Source organism: Lontra canadensis, unplaced genomic scaffold (genome assembly GCF_010015895.1).
Source record: "Lontra canadensis isolate GAN:19392208 unplaced genomic scaffold, GSC_riverotter_1.0 scaffold206, whole genome shotgun sequence".
Classification (NCBI taxonomy): Eukaryota; Metazoa; Chordata; class Mammalia; order Carnivora; family Mustelidae; genus Lontra; species Lontra canadensis.
The window spans coordinates 1,911,289-1,931,603 of record NW_022631200.1 but is presented as its reverse complement, the minus strand read 5'-3'; the positions used below and the strand labels follow the sequence as shown (position 1 = coordinate 1,931,603).

Genomic DNA, 20,315 nt, shown 5'->3' with positions numbered 1-20,315 from the left:
AGCCCACGGACCAAAGTTGACCTTGGCCCTTTATTTACATTCTGTAAATAGTCTGGTTTTTTAAAGGGAAAATACCTGCCCCCTTAAAGAAAAAGCTCTCATTGACCCCCCTGGTCATTAAAGGTCACTCAATGTGGTCATCAATACTTCTCTCTCTCTCTCTCTCTTTTTTTTTGGGGGGGGGGGTCATTAATATTTTTCTAGAGAATTGTCAGATTTTTCTATTTTTTGCATTTAGCAGCCAAGAGATACTTCTATCTTTTTATTTCTGGTATGTTTTTTGGTGCCTTTTTCTAAGCTCTTGTTCGGTATCTGTAGATGTTTATTTTGTCTTTTTTTTTTTTTTTAAGCGCAAGCATTCTCACATTTAATAGCACCTTTAAAATAAGCATCACTAAAAAATAAAATAAAATAAGCATCACCACATTTTAAAAGTTTCCAAAATGAATCTATAAATGGTAATATAAATTTGAAAATGCAGACTTAAATTTAACCTTCACTATGGTATCAGAAATGTTAAACACAGTGAATCATTGCCTGGGAGCCTTTAAAATGTCTTTAAACAGGACACCAGCATCTTACCGGCACCTTGGAAACGACATGGCCGTTAGTCTCAGACTTGTATGATCTATACCTGATACTATGGGGGCCACTGTGGTCTTCAGTGGGTAGTCAACGCTATGATTTCCAGAATTAAGTTCGCAAGTCTCACTTTTCAATAGATCTTAACTTCTTTTCACACCTAGTGTTGAACACAGGGCTCTTCTCAAATGAGGCAAAGTGCATCTAGTTTAGAGATCCATTTAGAGAGTCCACGGGCTTATTGGACTGAAACCACCTCTGGCAGGTGACCTCGTACAACTAAGGGATCTCTCTGTTTCAGAGGCTGTGAGAACCTCTTTAAGGCAATGACAGTTTCTCTCCAGGTCCCTTTGATACCACTTTTGATCTGGCCCAGTTAATATTGTTTTACTTTACTTTACTTTTCTTTTCTTTTCTTTTTTTTTTTTTTAAAGTAAGCACTACACCTAAAATGGGGTTTGAGCTCAATCCCCAGGACAAGAGTTGCACACTCAAAAAAAAAAAAAAAAAAAAAAGTTGCATGCTCTACCAACTGAACCACCCTGTTTTTTCCTTAAAGCATCCTCACATGCCTTTCAGTAAAATCTTCAGAGCAGATCGGTAGTTTATTGTGAAGTCTGAAAAGTTTGGGGTCACTGGCTGTTTCAGATAGGAATACCTAGGCAACTTCCAAAGGCTCCTGATTTCTAGTTGTACGTACAGATCCCTAGAATGCTGTCTAAAGCATTTGGGGTCTGCTGGATCCCAAAGCGTTGGAAATGCCACCTGTCAGGTCTTCTGTGTATCTTCAATACCAGCTTCAGTCGGGTTTAGCTGATCTCTCTGTGAGTCACACTGACCCTTGTCTTAGCATAAGGGGAGGTTGAATTGTTCACGAAGCTCCCCATGGACATGACCATCTGAAGTACGTGAAACAGCAAATATCATAATTTTGGTCAAAATTCATGATTCTGTCCTTCATCCCATACGTGTTAAAGTATGGCTCCATGTAGGTAATCTGAGTATATTCCTCATTGAGGTCTAATGTGCACTTGTCTGCAGGGTTGGAACCCTTGAATACCTCAACCACATGCTCTCCAACTCTCTCCACAAAATCCCTCCAACCTGTGAGAGAGAGCTATCTCTGCACACTGGGTGTTGCGGGCTCCTCGTACACAAACCCCTGTCTGTCCACATCCCCAAGCCAGCACTGTAAGAACCAACACAAAAGCAGGTACTCACTGTAGTATTCTTTTAAGTTAATTTCTGCTCTTAATTTTATCACTTCCTACTTTCCCGTTTTACTGATCACTCCCGTGTCTTTACGTTCATAGAGGCTGCGGCTGCCCCTCCCAAGCTCCGAAGTGTAATTACTTTGCTGTCACTTGGTCCTCCAGTTCTCATTTTCTTTAGTTTCCAGATGAATGAGGGGTTGCCGTCTTTAGGAGTTTGCTTCTGCTTGTTATTGCATTAGGTTCTTTCTTTGTTTGTTTGTTTACTGTGGTTAAAATATACATAACATTTACCATTTCTACCCTTTTTAAGTGTACAAGCTCAGTGCCAATATGTGTATTCCCACTGTTGTACGGTCATTCCCAAAACTTCATCATCCCAAACTGAAACTCTATACCCATTAATAAAACAGTAACTTCACATTCCCCCCATCCTCTGGCAACCACCATGCTACTTTCCATCTACAGACACATCTAGAGACTTTGTATACGTGAACGTGTACGATATTTGTACTTTGGGTATCAGCTCCCTTCACTCAGCAGTGTTTTCCGTAACATGGGGGTCCGCCCATTTTTAGCACGTGTCAGCGTCTCCTACCTTTTTAAGGCTGGAGAGTATTCTGTTATATGTGTATATCACATTCTGTTTATCCATTCAGGCCATTGATATGTGTGTTGTCTCCACCTTTCGGCTCAGGCGTGACGTTTTTGTTACATACGTTGCTTCAGAAAATATGGTCCGTATGATCAACATCATGATGTGCTGAGGCTTCTTTAGTATGCTGCGTCTTTAATTAAGATGGAATGCATGCTAATAGAGTCTATGAATTCTGTATTCAGTCCATACCAAACAGTTACCTCTGGTGTAACCAAGTAGTTCTCAAACAATCACCTACAGAGCGATAGGTGCTGGGAAGGGGTAAAACTTGGGGCTTAGATAGAGTCTCAAGGGAAACTTTTTATTTTTCTTCATGTTTGAAGTCCCCCAACCCCTGTTAAGACTACTGATTATAGTTTGAATGCTAAAATGCAGTTTTGTTTGCATTGGAAAGTTGGTTTCCTAGAGAGAGTCAGTACCTCGACTTCCCTGGAAATATGTCGAAAGAGTCTATGAATGCCAGCAGGTTCCCTCTTTTTTATTTTTTTTTTAAGGATTTTATTTTTATTTGTCAGAGAGAGAGAGCACGCACACGCACAGGCAGGCAGAGGCAGAGGGAGAAGCAGGCTCCCTGCCAAGCAAGGAGCCTGATATAGGACTCCATCCCAGGACACTGGGATCATGACCCGAGCCAAAGACAGATGCTTAACTGACTGAGCCACCCAGGCATCCCAACAGGTTCCCTCTTGACCCATCTGGAGCCCTTATTCTCTTCTCCTCTGGAAAATGAGCTAAAACCAAAGCCAGAGGTTCATGGTGTTGATTCTTGGAACATAAAGGGTGCCAGGGTGGCTCAGTCCATTAAGCCTTGAACTTCGGCTCAAGTGATGATCCCAGGGTCCTGGGATCGAGTCTTGTCTCAGGCTCCCTGCCCCGTGAGTCTCCCTCTGCTTCTGTATGTGTGTGTGTGTGTCTCATAGGGCTTACTTTAAAAATAAATTGGAAGTACTCAAAGTGCTTACCTGTAACATAAGTGTTTCTAAAATATGACATGTTCCTTCTAAGATATTCTAGGCTGCAGAAGAATGAAGGAAGCTCATCTAGATTACCTGGCGGAAAAGAAAAGAAAAATATTTTCAAATCAACAGCAAGTATTTCTTTTACATAGAAAAACAAAATGTAAATGTTCAGATAAAGTTCTGGCCATAAGTTTGAATGGAAAGGAAGCCTTCTGGGGCACCTGGGTGGCTCAGTGGATTAGGCCTCTGCCTTCAGCTCAGATCATGATCCCAGAGTCCTGGGATCGAGCCCCGAATCAGGCTCTCTGCTCAGTGGGGAGCCTGCTTCCTCCTCTCTCTCTCTGCATGCCTCTCTGCCTACTTGTGATCTCTCTATCAAATAAATAAATAATAAAATCTTTTAAAAAAGGAAAAGAAGCCTTCTTTTTTTATTCTTTGGGTCTTGATTTATTTTTTTTAATAGGGAATCTTTTTTTCTTTAAAATGTTATTTATTCCAGGGGCACCTGGGTGGCTCAGCCATTAAGCGTCTGCCTTTGGCTCAGGTCATGATCCCGGGGTCCTGGGATCAAGCCCCGTGTCAGGCTTCCTGCTCAACGGGAAGCCTGCTTCTCCCTCTCCCACTCCCCCTGCTTTTGTTCCCTCTCTTTCTGTGTCTCTCTCTCTGACAAATAAATAAATAAAATATTTTAATAAAATAAAATAAAATAAAATTGTATTTGAGAGAGAGAGAGCATGAGGTAGGGGAGAGGGGCAGAGAGAGAGGGAGAAGCAGGCTCCCTTCTGAGCAGGAATCAGACCTGGTTCTCAATCCCAGGATACCGAGACTGACCTGAGCTGAAGGCAGATGCTTAACCAACTGAGCCACCCAGGTGCCCCTCTTTAGGTCTTAATTTAAAATGGGAATAGAAGAGGGCACCTGGCTGGCTCTCTTGATGTCCAGGTCATGAGTTCAAGCCCCACACTGGGTGCAGAGATTAAATTTAAAACTTAAAAAAAAAAAAAAAAGGAATAGAATTCCTGTCTCTAGGAAAGCTCTTCCCTTATGGAAGCATTCCAGTGAATAAATACAAAGAGAATGAAAGAAATACAAAGTCAACCACAGGACTGATTGTTGTGTGCAAGATTCATTAATGACCCTAAAATCCATCAGATGTGTGAGGAGAAGCAGATTATTTGCATAGTCACACAGCATATCCCTAACAAATGTTTTTCATTGAAAAGGAAAAGTTGTCACCGCCTTAGCCAAAAGATTACCAATGACAAGTCTATCAGCATCATGTACTTCCAGTCGCAATGCCCTGAGAAGGACACACACCATTTTCATAGTCATCGTGCCAAAAAAGGATACTGTGAATGCAGTTAGGAGAAAGCATCAGGCAAATCAGACTGAGGGACTTTATACAAGGTGACTGACCACGACCCTTCCAAAATGTCAGGGTCAACACTGACAAGAAAGGACTGAAGAAATGTCACAGATTGGAGGAGGAGGAAGGGGACAGGACAGCTAAATGCTAAGTGAGATCCTGGGTTTGATCCCACGGCATTAGAACAACATTGTTGGAAAAACTGGTGAAATGTAAAGAAAGTCTGTGGCTCAGTTCATAGTACTGATCCAGTGTTAACTTCCTGGTTTGATAGTTGTACTGTGATTCTGAAAGACCACGGGGCAGCTGCCTGGCTCAGTCAATGGAGCAGGTGACTCTTGATCTCAGGGTTGTAAGTTTGAGCCCCACTTTGGGTGTAGAGATTACTTACAAATAAAATCTTTAAGGGGCGCCTGGGTAGCTCAGTGGGTTAAGCCTCTGCCTTCAGCTCAGGTCATGATCTCAGGGTCCTGGGATCCAGCCCGGAGTCGGGCTCTCTGCTCAGCAGGGAGCCTGCTTCCCCCCTCTCTCTGCCTGCCTCTCTGCCTACTTGTGATCTCTCTCTCTGTCAAATAAATAAATAAAATCTTTGGAAAAAAAGAAACTTAAAAAAAAAATAAAATCTTTAAAAAATTTAAAAATGAAAGATCATATCAGGAGAAGCTGGAGGAGCAGTCTACAGCAAGTCTTGTACTATTTTTGCAACTGTTGTATAATCTAAAATTCTCAAACTAAAAATGCTTTTTTTTAAAGATTTTACTTATTTATTTGACAGACAGAGATCACAAGTAGGCAGAGAGGCAGGCAGAGAGAGAGGGGGAAGCAGGCTCCCCGCGGAGCAGAGAGCCCGATGCGGGGCGCCCCTAAAAATGCTTTTTAAATAGTGCAAACTTAAGTACAAATTCTATCATGCTCTATGTCTTGTTTAGCAACTAATATTCTTAAAAATAAGTCTGGAGGGGCGCCTGGGTGGCTCAATGGTTTAAAGCCTCTGGCTTCGACTCAGGTCATGATCCCGGGGTCCTGGGATCGAGCCCCACATCGGGCTTTCTGCTCAGCGGAAAGCCTGCTTCCTCCTCTCTCTCTCTCTCTTTCCCCCTACTTGTGATCTCTGTCTGTCAAATAAATAAATAAAATCTTAAAAAAAAAAAAAAAGTCTGAAGCATTGGTCTATGGCCAGATTTTAAGAGCCACATATACCCCACCATAGAAATGTACCATGATATAAGTTACCAGAACTTACACATAGACACTTAGATTGTTTCCACGATTCTGCTTACATGGATCCTGTCATGAACTTGAATGTGTGTATCTCTCTGTATGTATGAGCAAGTATTCTTCAAAGGTAGATTGCTAAGAATTTGGGGGGATTAAGAATAAAGACCTGCCCGTCCACACTGTTGGTGAGCATGTGGAACAGTGAACCCATTATGGAAAAAAATACAGAGGTTCCTCAAAGATTCTATATCTTGTCACGTGAGAAGATATGGATGAAACCTGAGGACATGCTAGGCGAGAGAAACCAGTCCCCAAAGGAAACTATGGTGTGAACCTGCTCATGAAGCATCCAAAGTTGTCAAAGTCCTAGAAGTAGAAAGTACAAATGTGGGTGCCAAGGGCTGGGGGGAGGGGAGGTGTTAGTGTGTAATGGGTGTAGGGTCAGTTTTAGGAGACCGGTCTAGCTCAGTTCTGGAGATCTGCACAGCCATGTGATGAACCTAACACTAGGAGCTATACAGTTAAAAATGGTTAAGATGGCAATTTAAAGTTAGGTGGGTTTTGCCACATTTAGAAAAAACAAAAACAAAAAACCAGACCCTAGACCTTGACGGTCGAAGTTGAAGTTCCATTTCTGGAATGGACCAGAACATGAAGGTCAACTTATTTTAGTTTCTCTGTGTCTCCTCAGGGAAAATGGTAACAATTGTTAAACCTCACAAGGTTCTTATGAGGATTAAATAAGTTGACATAATAAGAATAAGAACAGTGCCCTGTGCATTTGGAGGGCTATGAAAGCAATGGGTGCATGGTTCCTGGGAGAAAAGATAAGAGCCTCTACATTTTAAGGGGACAAAGATGAAGAGATAAGCAAAGACAAAAGTACCCAATGTCTTGTATACAAGGGTCAGTTTGTTGCTGCCCTGAGCCACAAGAAAGGCTAGATGGGGTAGGGAGATAGCCAGACCTACTTAAAAACAAAATCTCATTTATTCTGTGCTCAAACGTTCCAGGTCACACAATCCCAATGTAATGTTAGGGATTTTTTTTTTTAAGATTTTCATTTTTTAAGTAATCTCTATGCCCAAAGTGGGGCTTGAACTCACAAGCCCCAGATCAAGAGTCACACACTTGACCAACTGAGCCATCCAGGTGCCCCAAAAAAGGGTTTTTAAATTAGACTTCATCAAAATTAATGACTTTTCTTCAAAACACACTCTTAAGAGAATGAAGAGGCAACCCACCAAAACCGAGTAGCAGTGTTTGCAAATCATATTTCCTATGAAGAACTCACATACAGAATACAAAGAATTCCCATAACTCAGTAAAAAATGGAACAACTAACTACCCTGGCAAAGATCTTCTCAATTTCTTTAAAAGCTATTCATACACATTTATGACCTATCCATCCCATGCCCACATAGTTTACCAAGTGAGAATTTAATGTTCCCGCAAAACCCTATATAAATGCTTAAAGCAGTTTTATTTATAATGGACAAAAACTAAAAACAACCAAAATTCCCTCAAGAGCAGAGAGGATTTTAGAAACCTTTGTATGTCCACATGATAAAATGTAACTCGGCAAGAAAAAGGAACCAACATGGATGAATGCAATTTTGCTGAGTGAGAGCAGCCAGACACCAAAGACTGTATGATCCTATTGCTGGGACATTCTGGAAAAGGCTGAACTCCAGGGGCAAAGGAGATGGGCAGTTCCCAAGGGAATTGTTACAGGGGGACAACAAGGAAATTGGGGTGATGATACTGTCCTGTACCTTTATTATAATGGGCACATGAACAAACTTGTAAAACTATAAAGCATAAAAGCATAAAATCACTAAAAAGTGATTTTACTGTATGTAAATTTGGCCTTAGTAATCAAAAAGCTTAAAAATATAAACATGATTTCATGGGGCACCTGGCTGGCTCAGTTGGTTAAGTGTCCAACTCTTGATTTTGGCTCAGGTTGTGATCCCAGGATCATGAGATGGAGCCCTGGGTCAGGCTCTGTGCTCAGCAGGGAGTCTGCACCCTAGGGAGAGGGGGGCATCTCTCCCTCCTTTGCCCCTCCACTCGCTCATGCTCTCTCAAAATAAATAAATCTTAAAAAATAAACTTTTTCAAGCATATAAGCAGGCAGATAACTGTAAAGACTCGGGAAAAACCTAGACTGGCTTAGGAAAAAAATAAGATTTTGGACTTTGCTGTATCCTTTCTATTTTTGAAGATTTTATTTCAGAGAGAGAGCACAAGGGGAAGAGCAGAGGGAGGAGAGGGAGAGGTTTTCTTTTTTAAACAATGGAAATATAGTCATATGCTACTATACTAACAAAATGGGGTTGGCATCTCCTTTGCCCCTCCATGTGGACATTTGCTTCTAGTTCCTGTTTATCATTCACAGAAAATAAGACACCTCTTTGTCCTCTGATATTTGGTCTACCCCTTGGAAAGCAAGCCCTTTTCCTAAACCTACTTGCCTTCCCCCAACCCTTTCCAACCTCCCCTCCTTAACCTCACCCCACAAATCTGTGCATCCTATTCTAGCCCTGCAACCAAGGGGTCCTAAACATACTGGGGGTGTCTTAGGGCTGAATAATTCCTTGTTGCAAGGAAAGCATCCTCTTCCTTGTCCCCTGAGGCAGGGGATGGGGAGGAGGCAGGGTGAATGCTGGTTGAGAGCCCCTGGTATAGTTCCCATCTTCCTAGAATTAGAGGCAGAAAGCTCCCTAGGGAACAGATCCAAACTTAACTCCTCTTCATGACTCGGTTCAACAAGTTAACCCACATACACTGCTTGGGGATTGTTCAGGCCAAGACAAGCATGCCATTGGGTCCTGGGCACATAAGGGACAACTGGACAGGTTAGTCATAGGAGGTCTGGCACAGCCCCAGCCACCAGCAACCTCCCAGCCTCATGCCCTGGCAAGGCCCCAGCATCTTGACCCACCTTAGCCAGAGAGCCTCCCAGGACCCTGGGCTCCTCCCCTCCGGCTCCGAGGCACCTTTCCCACGGGCTATCTCAGCACCCTTTAAATAGTAAGACACACCCTTTATCCTCCTCCTCTCCCCCAACCAGATCTCTGACCCTTCCCTCGACAAATCCACTCAATGTGAAAAATGAATGGAAATTGTAGCAAAATGGAATGCGGAGATAGAAGAGGCCCCGGAGGTTCTGGGTGGGCTGGGAGGAGCTCGAGGGTGTCAGAGCCAGGCGGGAAGCTAGAGGAGCCCACATGGGGTAGAGCAGAGGGATCAGTATGGCCACAAGCTTGAGGTGGATGCAGGCTTCCTGGCTTACAGGACGGCTCTATCCAGGCAAATGGGCACTAGCCTATCTCATGATTGCATTTCCGTGAGATGTCCGGGAAAGGCAAATCTGAAAAGAGATGGGTGGGTGCTTGAGATTGGCAGCAGGCGTCCCAACCGTAAAGGAGCTGCAGGTGATGAAAAACTAAGAGTGCCTCATGGCCATGTTTGCACAACTCTGTGGACTTCATAAAAATTTGAGTTGCAGGGTGAGTGAATTTGGGGGGTGTGTCAAGTAGACCTTGATACTGCCGTCTAAAGCAGAGAGGGATATCCTGATCGGAGAGAGAAATACAAGTTAAACTAAGTGTGATGTTTTTGACCTAATTCTTGGCCAAAAACAAAAATTGTTTTAAATATTAGTAAGTCACCCTGTTGACTTAATGGGACTGATGGGAGGAAACTGTAACCAACAGCGAGGGGATTTCCTTGAGTACCTCGCTCAGCCTCGGGATCCCACCCGGGAAATACGGGGTTCTGGGTTCAACTCCTACCGTGTCAGCCCTGCGAGCGCCTGACAAGTCTTTAATCCGTCAGATCTCCGGCTTCCTGGTGTGTGAGGTGGGAAGGACAGGACTTACACAGGTAGGGCACACGCTGTCTCAAAACGTGTTCGATACTTTTGTTGCTTTTCTGAAACAGTTTCAGCAGGCTCGATGTGTGTTTTAACCACTTGACTGAGGTGTGGTTGCGGTTCGGTGTGTACGACTTGATGAGTTTGGGAGCAGTTTATGTCACAAGTGTGTCTACCCGCCCATTTCATCCTCGCTGTGTATCGTGCGCGTGTGTGATCACAACACTGGACAGAAGAGGCGCGCCGGTGGTGAGGTTTTCAGTGCACGGTACGCCGCTGGTTACCGTTGTCACCATGCTGCAGGCTCTAGAACTTTTCGCCTCCCAGGGGAGGCCCTGGCACCAGCACCCCACCCCCGCACTCTGCTTCCCAGTCTGATGGCCTCACTGTCCTGTGAGATTCCTGACACGGCGGGATGATATGGCCTAGGTCCTTCTGCGTCCAGCTTATGTCACTTAGCACAGTGACCTCCAGGTCCGTGCTTTTCCGGAGTGGTAGGGTGTCCTTGATTTTAAGGCTGAACAGTGTTCCGTCCTGTTCCCTTTCATAGGAAGCGTGCACCGTGTTTAAGAGAAGGAGGCGACAGTGGCGCTCTGAGGCTCAGCCCTGTCCTGGCCGCTCGCCCACAGCACACTCTGGCCATGGCCTCCCTCTCCCCATTGCAGGAAATAAAAGTAAACGTCTCTTTGAGTCAAAGGTAGGATTGAAAACACACAAACACACATTTGAGCTCCAGAAAAGAGAGATAGAGATAGAGAGGTCAGAGACCCAAAGAGGGGGAAAGCAGTGCTGGGGACTTCATCTTGGGAACCCTCTCAGGATGGGGGGGAGTCAAGGATTTCTGGGACTCAGACTGGATTCCCCAAAATCCTGACTTTCCCAACACAGCACTGTGTGAACTGAGCAGATGACCTTCAGTCTCTGAGTTGCAGAAATAAACAAAGACCACCCAAACTAGGACAGGCAAAGGAGGGGCAGTGTTTTGTAGTGGGGATGGGCGGGCGGGGGGGGGGGGGGGGAAGCAAGCCTCAGGCTGTTGGCACGGGAAGCCTGGAGGCAGGCTAGTCAGGAGCCAGACGCCCTGCGTAATCTGCTGGGGATCCAGTGTGGCTCTCTCTGGGTAAGCCTAACTTGAAAGCAGGGACAGGTGTTAAGGAAACTATCAGTTATTAACTCCTGGTCATTTGCGGCCGACTGCTAACCTGCTGACAGGTTATTGTTTGGCTTCCCACACTAGTTCCTAGCCTGACTTGTAGAGAGCAGGCTGGTTTTCTGGGCTGGCTGCTGTAAGTCACAGGTCAGAGTTGTGTTCTATAATATGGCTGGGACACCGTCCGTCTGTACATCTACAAAGACACTAGATACAGCCTTATTCTTACAGGTGTGATAGATACAATGACCCACCTCTGGAGGTCGTGAACATCTGATGGGATCTGACGGGATCACCTTATACCTTAAGCATACACAATGTTACATCTCAGTTGTATCTCAACAAAGCTGGAGGAACACATTTACGACACATTTCCTTCTGAAAAGTTGCACGTGCCGCGCTGTGATCAGTGCCCTCACCTGCCTACAGTCCTTAGCTAATGCCGTTCTGTTATGTGTCCCCCTGGTTTTGTATAATGGACTAAGTCTTGAAGGGAGGATCAGGCTTAGGAGAGAATAATGTGGTAGGTCAGTGGGGAGAGGAGCCAAGTCAGAGGGAAAGGTCTGGGACGAATCCCCAGACAGGAGACTTTTAGGCAGAGATCTGAAGGGTAAGGAGGAGTTTGCCAAAGTAAAAGAGAAGCAGGGCTTAGGAGGGTGGATGGGGAGATCCTACCCTCACCCTTGCTTTCGAAAAGGTAAACCGTGCAAAAGAAAACACACCACGCACACCCGTGTTCATAGCAGCGTCATTCACAACAGCCCAGAGCTGGAAGCAGCCCAGAGGCTCCTCTGCAGGTGCGAGGGTGAGAGGGATACAGTCCGTCCGAACGGTGGGATGTTACTTGGCCATAAGAGGGAATGAAGGTCTGATGCGTGGCGCACGTGGGTGGGATGAGTATCACCAGGCTCTGCATTCATGCAAATTGTTGCGGACCCCCTCCTCCGTCTGCCATACATGGACGGCAAATTTATCGGGTGGTCTGAAACCTTTCTTTGTCCCCCTCCATACAGTGGCCTCGGAAGTAACTACTGCAAGTTTCAACTCCTGGACGCCTCCCGCGGAGGGATGCTTCGTGGTACAAGATTCAGGACGGTGTTGTCCCACTGAGTCCCGTGGTCAAGGACAGCCTGCTTGGTCACGTGGTTCTGGCCACCAGGAATTCCAGGTAACTCATTACTTGTGAATTCATGGCCCACTCCCGTTTTCCAGATGTTTATCCTCCAGGATTTCCTGCACGGGAAGTTCTCAAATTCGTGACAACGAAAATCTGCAAGGCTTGCTAGGACAAGCTGCTGCTCTCGCCTACAGAATTTCTGGTACAGTAGGTCTGGGTTGGGTCCTAAAATGAGAATGTCATCCTTGGGGTGCCTGAGCCCCACTGTCAGTGTAAACGTCTAGACCGCACACTTGGATGGCTGGGTCCCCTAGCACTGGGTTGTCCAGGGGGTTCTGTACACAAAAGAACAGACTAGAGGCTGGCATAGAAATAATCCTCCAATGCCCAGGACCTTGTAGATTGAAAGCAAGCTCAGAAAAAAGTCCCTGTGCTCAGGCATCAGGTCTGTTTTGTGAAGAGCATCCTTGAAATGTATGTAGCCTCGTTGAACCCTGAGACCCCTAAAAGACATTTTCCCATTTGAAAATCTTTTTTTTCCCCCAGAGAGGAGATAAGATACTAGCATATAATTTTAAAATGGGAATTAGTCTAAGTTCAGCTATTTAAGTAGGGTCACCTCAAGTTGTCCTTCCCGGGACCCCCAGCTATGATTCCAAGCTGGACAGCGCCTTCTGTACGTCTGAAAGGAAAGCACCCCCAAGGCTGGGCCTTCGCAGTCCAAGGCGAGCTGTCCAGGGGGCCGGGTTGTTGTGAGTGCTGGTGGACTTCCTGGAGACAGGGTCCCGGGTCTGTGTAGTTCTTGTTCTCAGTCAGTGACCTTAATCCCTCGACCTTGAACTTGACGTCTCTTCCATACCCATCCTCACAGCACCGTGAAGGTACGGTGAGCAAACTGCCTAGGAACCCCCAACACGAAAGGTCTTCAGTGTTGTGTTCACTCCCACATAGCTGGCTTTTGCAGATTTACTGATCTCGCAAGTAATTCCTTTGTGGTTGGAGAACATGCTTTTGTATTTCTCTTGTTTTCGGCCTATGGGATTTATGGTCCCGCTCAGAGAATGTTCTGTGTGTACTTGAACCTCTACTGGTAACCATCCCAGACTCCATCCCCGGTGCTCCTACCTGAAGACAGATTACGTACCACGTCACCACTAACCTCTGTTTCCACCCAGCTCCTATGCAAGGCAGCCTGGTTCTTAGACACAAGCCATGGGTGTCTAACAGACATTGCTTTTTCTGTCTAGGGCTAAAAATAAGCAGGGTTTGGGTGCCTGGGTGGCTCAGTCCGTTAAGCATCTGCTGGGCACAGGTCATGATCTCAGGGTCCTGGGAACCAGCCCGGCATGACATCGGGCTCTCTGCTCAGCAGGGAGCCTGCTCCCCCCCCCCCCGCCTTCTTGTGATTTCTCTCTCTCTGTGTCAAATAAAATCTTCAATAATAATAGTAATATCAGAGCTATAATAGAAACTTCTGAGAACTAAAAAACAAAACAAAGAACAGTGATCTGATTTGCAAAAGAGAAGAATGGGGATTTGGGTTTTGTCCGGAGCAGTTTTTCTAAGGAAATCGCATTGCGTTCGGGTTTGAGGGGCGCGCAGAGGCTGGCCGGGCGATGGGCTAGGAAACCGTTGCAGGCAGAGCGAATCTTACGCGGACGGCCCTCGGTCAGAAAAGAAGTGAAGGCCAGCGAGCGCGAGAGGAGGGAGACGGAGAGCAAGTAATGACGTTGAGGAAACGAACAGGGACAGGTTACTGAGGCCTAACCCGCAGCGGGGTTAGAATGTGGCTTTCCAGACGCTGGGGACCAGTCAGGTCTTTCTGGCTGGTTTCATGTCAGGGCAATTATTTGCGTTTGGAGAGGAACATTCTGGTCCAGCTCGGCGCGTATCCCGGGGAGGCCTGCATGGATGTAGGGCGAGCGCAGCGCCCTGATTGGTCCGCAGGTGACCGAGCTGCCCAGCTGGAGGCCGCGGGGGTGGGGAGGGGTTGGCGGGGTGTGGGGCGTCGGGGAGGTGGCTCACAGGTACTGCGCATTTGAACTCGTCCCCCACAACGCCCGCCAGGGCGGTAGGGGAGAGGGCAGTGCTCCACAGCCGGCGGAAAGTGTGCGAAGATCGGTAAAACCCAAAGTGCCCTGCGTGCGGATTGCTGGGAGCGTTTGGCGAGCCGGGGGCGCTTTCCCATGGCGGCCACCAGGGGGCGCGCCGAGGCCGGCCATCCGGTAAGCGGAGGCGCCGAGGCCGCCAGCACTTCCTTCTCCGGCCAGTGGGGGGAGAACACGAGCCGGGCCAGACTCGCCCCGCGGTGCAGGCGCGCTTCCGAAGCTGGGTCCTGGGTTCAAGACCCGCTACCCCGCAGGCCCACCGCGGACGCCCTACCTCTCTGCATTTTATTTTATTTTTTTATATTTTTTAAAAGATTTTATTTATTGGGGCGCCTGGGTGGCTCAGTGGGTTAAAGCCTCTGCCTTCGGCTCAGGTCATGATCCCAGGGTCTTGGGATCGAGCCCCGCGTTGGGCTCTCTGCACAGCAGGGAGCCTGCTTCCTCCTCTCTCTCTGCCTGCCTCTCTGCCTACTTGTGATCTGTCAAATAAATAAATAAAATCTTTTTTTTTTTTAATTAAAGATTCTTTTTTTTTAAAGATCTTATTTATTTATTTGACAGAGATCACAATTAGGCAGAGAGGCAGGCAGAGAGAGAGAGAAGCAGGCTCCCTGCGGGACTCGATTCCGGAACCCTGAGACCATGACCTAGGCCGAAGGCAGAGGCTTTAACCCAATGAGCCACCCAGGTGCCCGTTCTGTGCACTTTATAGAATGAGCCACTCAAACACTGCTCGGCTGTGGACAAATGTTAGTCCCGTGTCCTGGCCCCCCGGGTGACCACGTGACCTCCGGTCCCCAAGCTCGTGGTACAAGCTCATGCCCTTAGGAGGCAGAGTGGCCCCCCAGGAAGACAAAACCCAAAGTGTTCCTGAAAATAATTTGGAAAACGAACAATCACTCAGGCTTCATTTTTCTTCTGTGCTCTCCCCTGGAACTGTGACTCTCCAAAAAGGGACAAAGTAGGATCCAGCATTTCCCCAGTCCTTTTTCTTGTTGTCTACGTTTTGATAAATAAAAGAATGCATTTAATTAAATGTATGTGTTCCACGTTTTCACAGGGGTTTGTAGAAGATGAAAATTGACAGGTGTCTCTCCCAGCCACCCTCGTTTCTCTGCTCTCAGTCATCCCACTTCCCATATAAATGCTCCCCTGCGGGCCCTGGTGTCCCCTGCTACTCCCATCTTGAACAGGATTTTCTCCCATTACTATATGCCTTAGCCTACACCTTAAAAAAAAAAAACTGGGGGTTAAGCATCTGCCTTCAACTCAGGTCATGGTCCCAGGGTCCTGGGATGGATCCCCGCATGGAGCTCCTGGCTCATAAGGGAGTTTGCTTCTCCCTCTGCCCCTCCCCCCAGCTTGTTTTCTCTCTCTCTCTCTCTCAAATAAATAAATAAAGTCTTTAAAAATTTTTTTTAAATTCAGCAGTGTCCTGCAGAACTTTCCAAATCTGAGCTTCCTTCCTTTTTTTGCGTAGCAGGTACATACCATTCCAATATGTGTGTACGTATCATCCTTTTTATGTGGTCCCTCACTGACAGATTGTTTCTAAGATTTTTTTTTAAGATTTTTTTTTTTTTTTATTTGACAGAGATCACAAGTAGGCAGAGCAGCAGGCAAAGAGAGAGGGGGAAGCAGGCTCCCCACCGAGCAGAAAGCCCAATTCGGGGCTCAATCTCAGGATTCTGAGATCATGACCCGAGCTGAAGGCAGAGGCCCAACCCACTGAGCCACCCAGGTGCCCCGAGTTTGTTTTTTTTTTTAAGTTTATTATTTTAAGATTTTATTTATGTATTTGAAAGAGAGAGAGATCACAAGCAGTCAGAGAGGCAGGCAGAGAGAGAGAGGAGGAAGCAGGCTCTGTTCTGAGCAGAGAGCCCGATGCAGGGCTCGATCCCAGGACCTGAGATCACGACCTGAGCCAAAGGCAGAGGCTTTACCCACTGAGCCACCCAGGCACCCCGATTTTATTCTTTTTTTTAAAGAGTTTATTTATGTTTGGTCAGAGAGAGAAAGAGCACAGGCAGGCAGTGGCAGGCAGAGGCAGAGGGAGAAGCAGACTCCCGGCCAGGCCAGGAGCCCGATGTGAGACTCCATCTTAAGACGCTGGGATCATGACCTGAGCCCAAGGCAGCCACTTAAGGGACTGAGCCACCCAGGAGTCCTGCTAAGATTTTATTTTTTTAAGTCATCTCTGCACCCAGCGTGGGGCTCGAACTCACAACCCCAAGATCAAGAGTTGCGCGCTCCACCGTGGGAGCCCGCCAGGTCCCTGTGTGTGTGCGTGTGTGTGTCTCCAGCGTCTGAGCTGTTGTGTTTCTTCACTGCTTTTCCAGCAGAATGAGTTCCGTTCCACAGACTGTTTGTAGCGGGCAACGCTGGGGACAGAGAATGCCAAGTGTTTGACCATCTGTTCTGGGGGGCCGTCATCCCTGTTCGGGGGACACTGATCTGAAAGCCAGATACCTCCTTATCTCACGCCACACCTCCCGGCCCTCACGGTCACACTGAAGTCTCCATCCTCAGGCTCCCCTTCCGGGACTTGCACAAAACGAAGCTGAGCAGGGGCGGCTTCTCTGGGTGGCCGGCTTGGCGTCTTATCTGACTTGGAGTAACTTCTTGGTGACTATTATTCCTTAGGAGTGTGGCCATTTTCTAATAGCGCGATTCCTTTATCGCCGCTGCTTTTATCACCGTGTAGTATAATAAACATCCCTGTTCCTTCTGAATTCCGGACGCCCGGGCCTTGGAGGAAGCCTCGGCCAGCCCCTCCCTACCCTGCCTGCCTTCTCCGCCTGAGGAGAGTCCTCCCAGGCGGACACTGCCAGCTTTTGGCTCTGAGCGGGCCGGACGGAGGTTTTCCTGCACTTCCCCGACCGCGGCTGAGGTGCTGGACCACTGACTGAGAACGGCGGCAGGAAGCCTCCATGCGCCATGACCTTGAGCGAGCAAACGGCTTGACCTCTCTGGGTTCTCAGACACCCCATGCCTTCCTCATGGGGTGCAGGGGAGAGAAATGCAGGAAAGACTGTGCTGCGGGCGCTGGGCGTGCAGAGTAGCAAACACGGCCCACACAGCAAATGGAGCCTTCATGACCAAGCCACCCAGCAGGGTCCTTGTGGCTGGTGGCTTTTCCCTGGGTTCTGCTGCATTGAGGCTCCTTGACTCGCTCGTCAGTCGGTCCGTCCGCCCGTCCGTCCGTCTGCCCACTTCCAGTCAGCTTTCTGCCGACCTGCACCAATGCTCAATGACACCAGGGATGCGTCCGAGACCCTCCCCGGCTGAGGGGAAGGCAGCCACAGCCCAGGGCGGCCCGAGCAGTGGAGTACTTGGCAAGTCATAAATGACACTTCCGAACGCAAGTCCTCACCCCAAGAGGGCCTGTCGTTGCAGATGTGCATCTTTCTGGGGGCTACTTTCTAGTCTCCTGCGGCCTCGACCCCGTGCGCACCCAGATGTGCTCACTGGTCCCTGACGGGAGATGGCAGCTGGGACCTCACACCCTCCCTGCCGCCATCTCCGTGAGCCCATCTGCAAAATGAGGACAGCGACCGACCGTCTAAACAACAACATTGTTTGTCGAATTCCAGCTGACCCACAATTTAAAAAAAAATAAAAGCAAACTGTAGGATAATATTCATAAATGACTCATCAGATGGCGATCACAGACGCGACTCTGCTGGAAAGACACCGGGCATTCCTTCAGGGCTGACCTCTGCTCTCATGGGGCTGCTTGTTTCCGAGACCAGGTTCCTGTTGGAGGCTGCAGCCCTGCTCGTGGGCCTCACAACTCGTCCCCCAGTCTCGGAAGGTCCCCCCCAGAACTCTCATCCATCGCCATCCTCCTTGTCATGTTTCCTTGTGATGAGGACTTTGACATCCAGTCGAGTGTGTGTAACCACAGTCCCCGTGCTGTACATGACATCCCTATGACGGACTTTGTACTCGTTAGCCCCTTTGCCCCTCCCCCACCGCAGCCTCAGATCTGCTGTCTATATTAAGGAGTTTGGGTTGTTTCTATTTTTAAGTTTTTTTTTTTTAAGATTCCGCATGTAAGTGAGACTATATGATATTTGTCTTTCTGTGTCCAACTTATTTTACTTAGCACACTGCCCTGAGAAACACCCCGGTCTTCCTGAACCGTTCTTCATCCCGCGTGTGCAAGTGCTAGCAGACCGGCCGTCCGCCCGCGCACACCTTGGTGCCCGTCTCACCGGGCTCGGAGGCAGGGACCCACGTGGAGCCCAGAGCGGCCATCGGGATAACTGTATCTTTGCCCCAAACATCACAGCTAAAGAAGATGCAGAGAGAAATCTTAGATGAACCCCCCGCAGGGGGTGGGTGGTACGACAGGGACAGCTGCCCTCAGCCCCCCTCTGGGGGAGTTTCCGGCAAAGTCGCCTGGCAGGATGGGCTCGTCAGCCCAGATGGACTCCTCTGCCCATTCCCTTAGCATCAAAAAGCCCCCCCAAAGAATCTCCATCCTCTCCCACCGAATCCCTAACGACCTTCCTTTTGTTACGTTGATACACACCCATGTTTCTTTGGGCCCTTCCTGCAGTTTGCCCGGAGGTCCCGCATCCATGTGTAAATAAACCTGTCTTTCTCCTGTTAATCTGGCCATTGTCAGTTAATTTCCAGGCCCCCAAGCACTGGACTCTGGCTGGAAGAGGAAAGTTTTCCCTCCCAACGTTTTCTAAGGAACGCCTTCCATCGCTTCCCAAACCGAGGGGGGGGAACCCAAACCACCACCACCCCAACTGCCTCAGTTCCCAGCCTTTTCCGATTCTGAGCTCTGGACGCAGCCCCCAGCTAGGAAGGAATTCCATCTCCCCTCCTTACTGTTGGACCCGGAAGGTGGCAGGTGTCGAGGACTGCTTGAGCGACCGAGATTCACAGGAATCACCAAGGGGGAGCTCTGGAACCTTAAACACAGTCCTTGCCTAGCAAATCCTCAAGAGACAGATTTCTGCTCCACCTCAGTCCTCTCGGGGGTTCTGCAGTAATCCGAAAGGAGCTCCCTGTGGAGAACAGACCCGATCCCTGACCCGTGTCACTTAAAAAAAACAAAAACAAAAAAACACCACTATTTTTGCATCAAGGCCATCAGAAGCTACTCTTGGAACGAATGCACCAGCCCCTGAAATCTCTTTTTGCAAAAGCAGCGAATCGTGTGGTTCAGGCCTGGCCGTCTCCTCCCATTTCCCAGACCGCGGTCAAACCCGCCCTTCCTCCCGGCTGGCTCCCCTCAGCCCTGTCCCTCCAGGTCTGCACGTCTGACGGTGTGCACGCCAGCTGCTTTGCACCTCACTGCCCAGCCAGACGTCTGGCGAGGACGCAGGTGTGCGTCTCTGCTCTCCTGCACAGGGACACAAGGTTCGGGTGTCCATGGACCCTGACGGGCTACCATGCTTGAGGACAGCTGTAAGCTTTAGGACACATGAACACGGGGCACCCAGTAAAACGTGCTCCACACTCCTTGGAACATCTGGGGACTAAAAACTAACAGCGGGGGCGCCTGGCCGGCTAAGTCAGTAGAGCAGGTGACTCTTGGGGCCGTGAGCGTGAGCCCCATGTTGGGCCTACAGCTTACTTTAAAAAAATGGTAAGAGTGTATTCAAGACAAATGACTAGGGATTGTTAGGAAGAGGAAATAATTCCAATAATTGTCTAGGACCCTTCTAGGGTCTGGGCCGAGACCTCCCCCAGCAGGCCCCCCCCTCCCCACACATAATAAAAAGATGAGCAGGGACAAATTTGTGCACAGACGTACGTGTGAGAGGCTCCCAAAGATACTAGTTAAGACTGTAAGGTGACCAGAGCAGGAGGGTTCTAGACCTTTCAGAAAAAAAGTCATGAAGAATTGATAAAAGGAAGGGGTTTGGCCCTCGGGTAGTCCACAGGTGTGGTTTACACAGCCCCCTTGGCCTGCGGACCCCCTCTCTGGTGAGGAAGGTGGCTGTCCACCTTCTGGCTACTGGGAGGCATCTTCACATGAGAAATTTATGTCCTGCTTTCAAGGACAGAGGAAGGCCAAAATGGCCTCCTTGCCCCTGTGGTCGC

The 20,315-nt window shown here is 48.2% G+C and overlaps 1 pseudogene; it reads right to left on the bottom strand.

Moving 5' to 3' along the window:
• Positions 1–786: 786 nt before the first annotated feature.
• Positions 787–18,509, bottom strand: LOC116861873 (annotated as a pseudogene).
• Between the last annotated feature and the right edge of the window lie 1,806 nt (positions 18,510–20,315).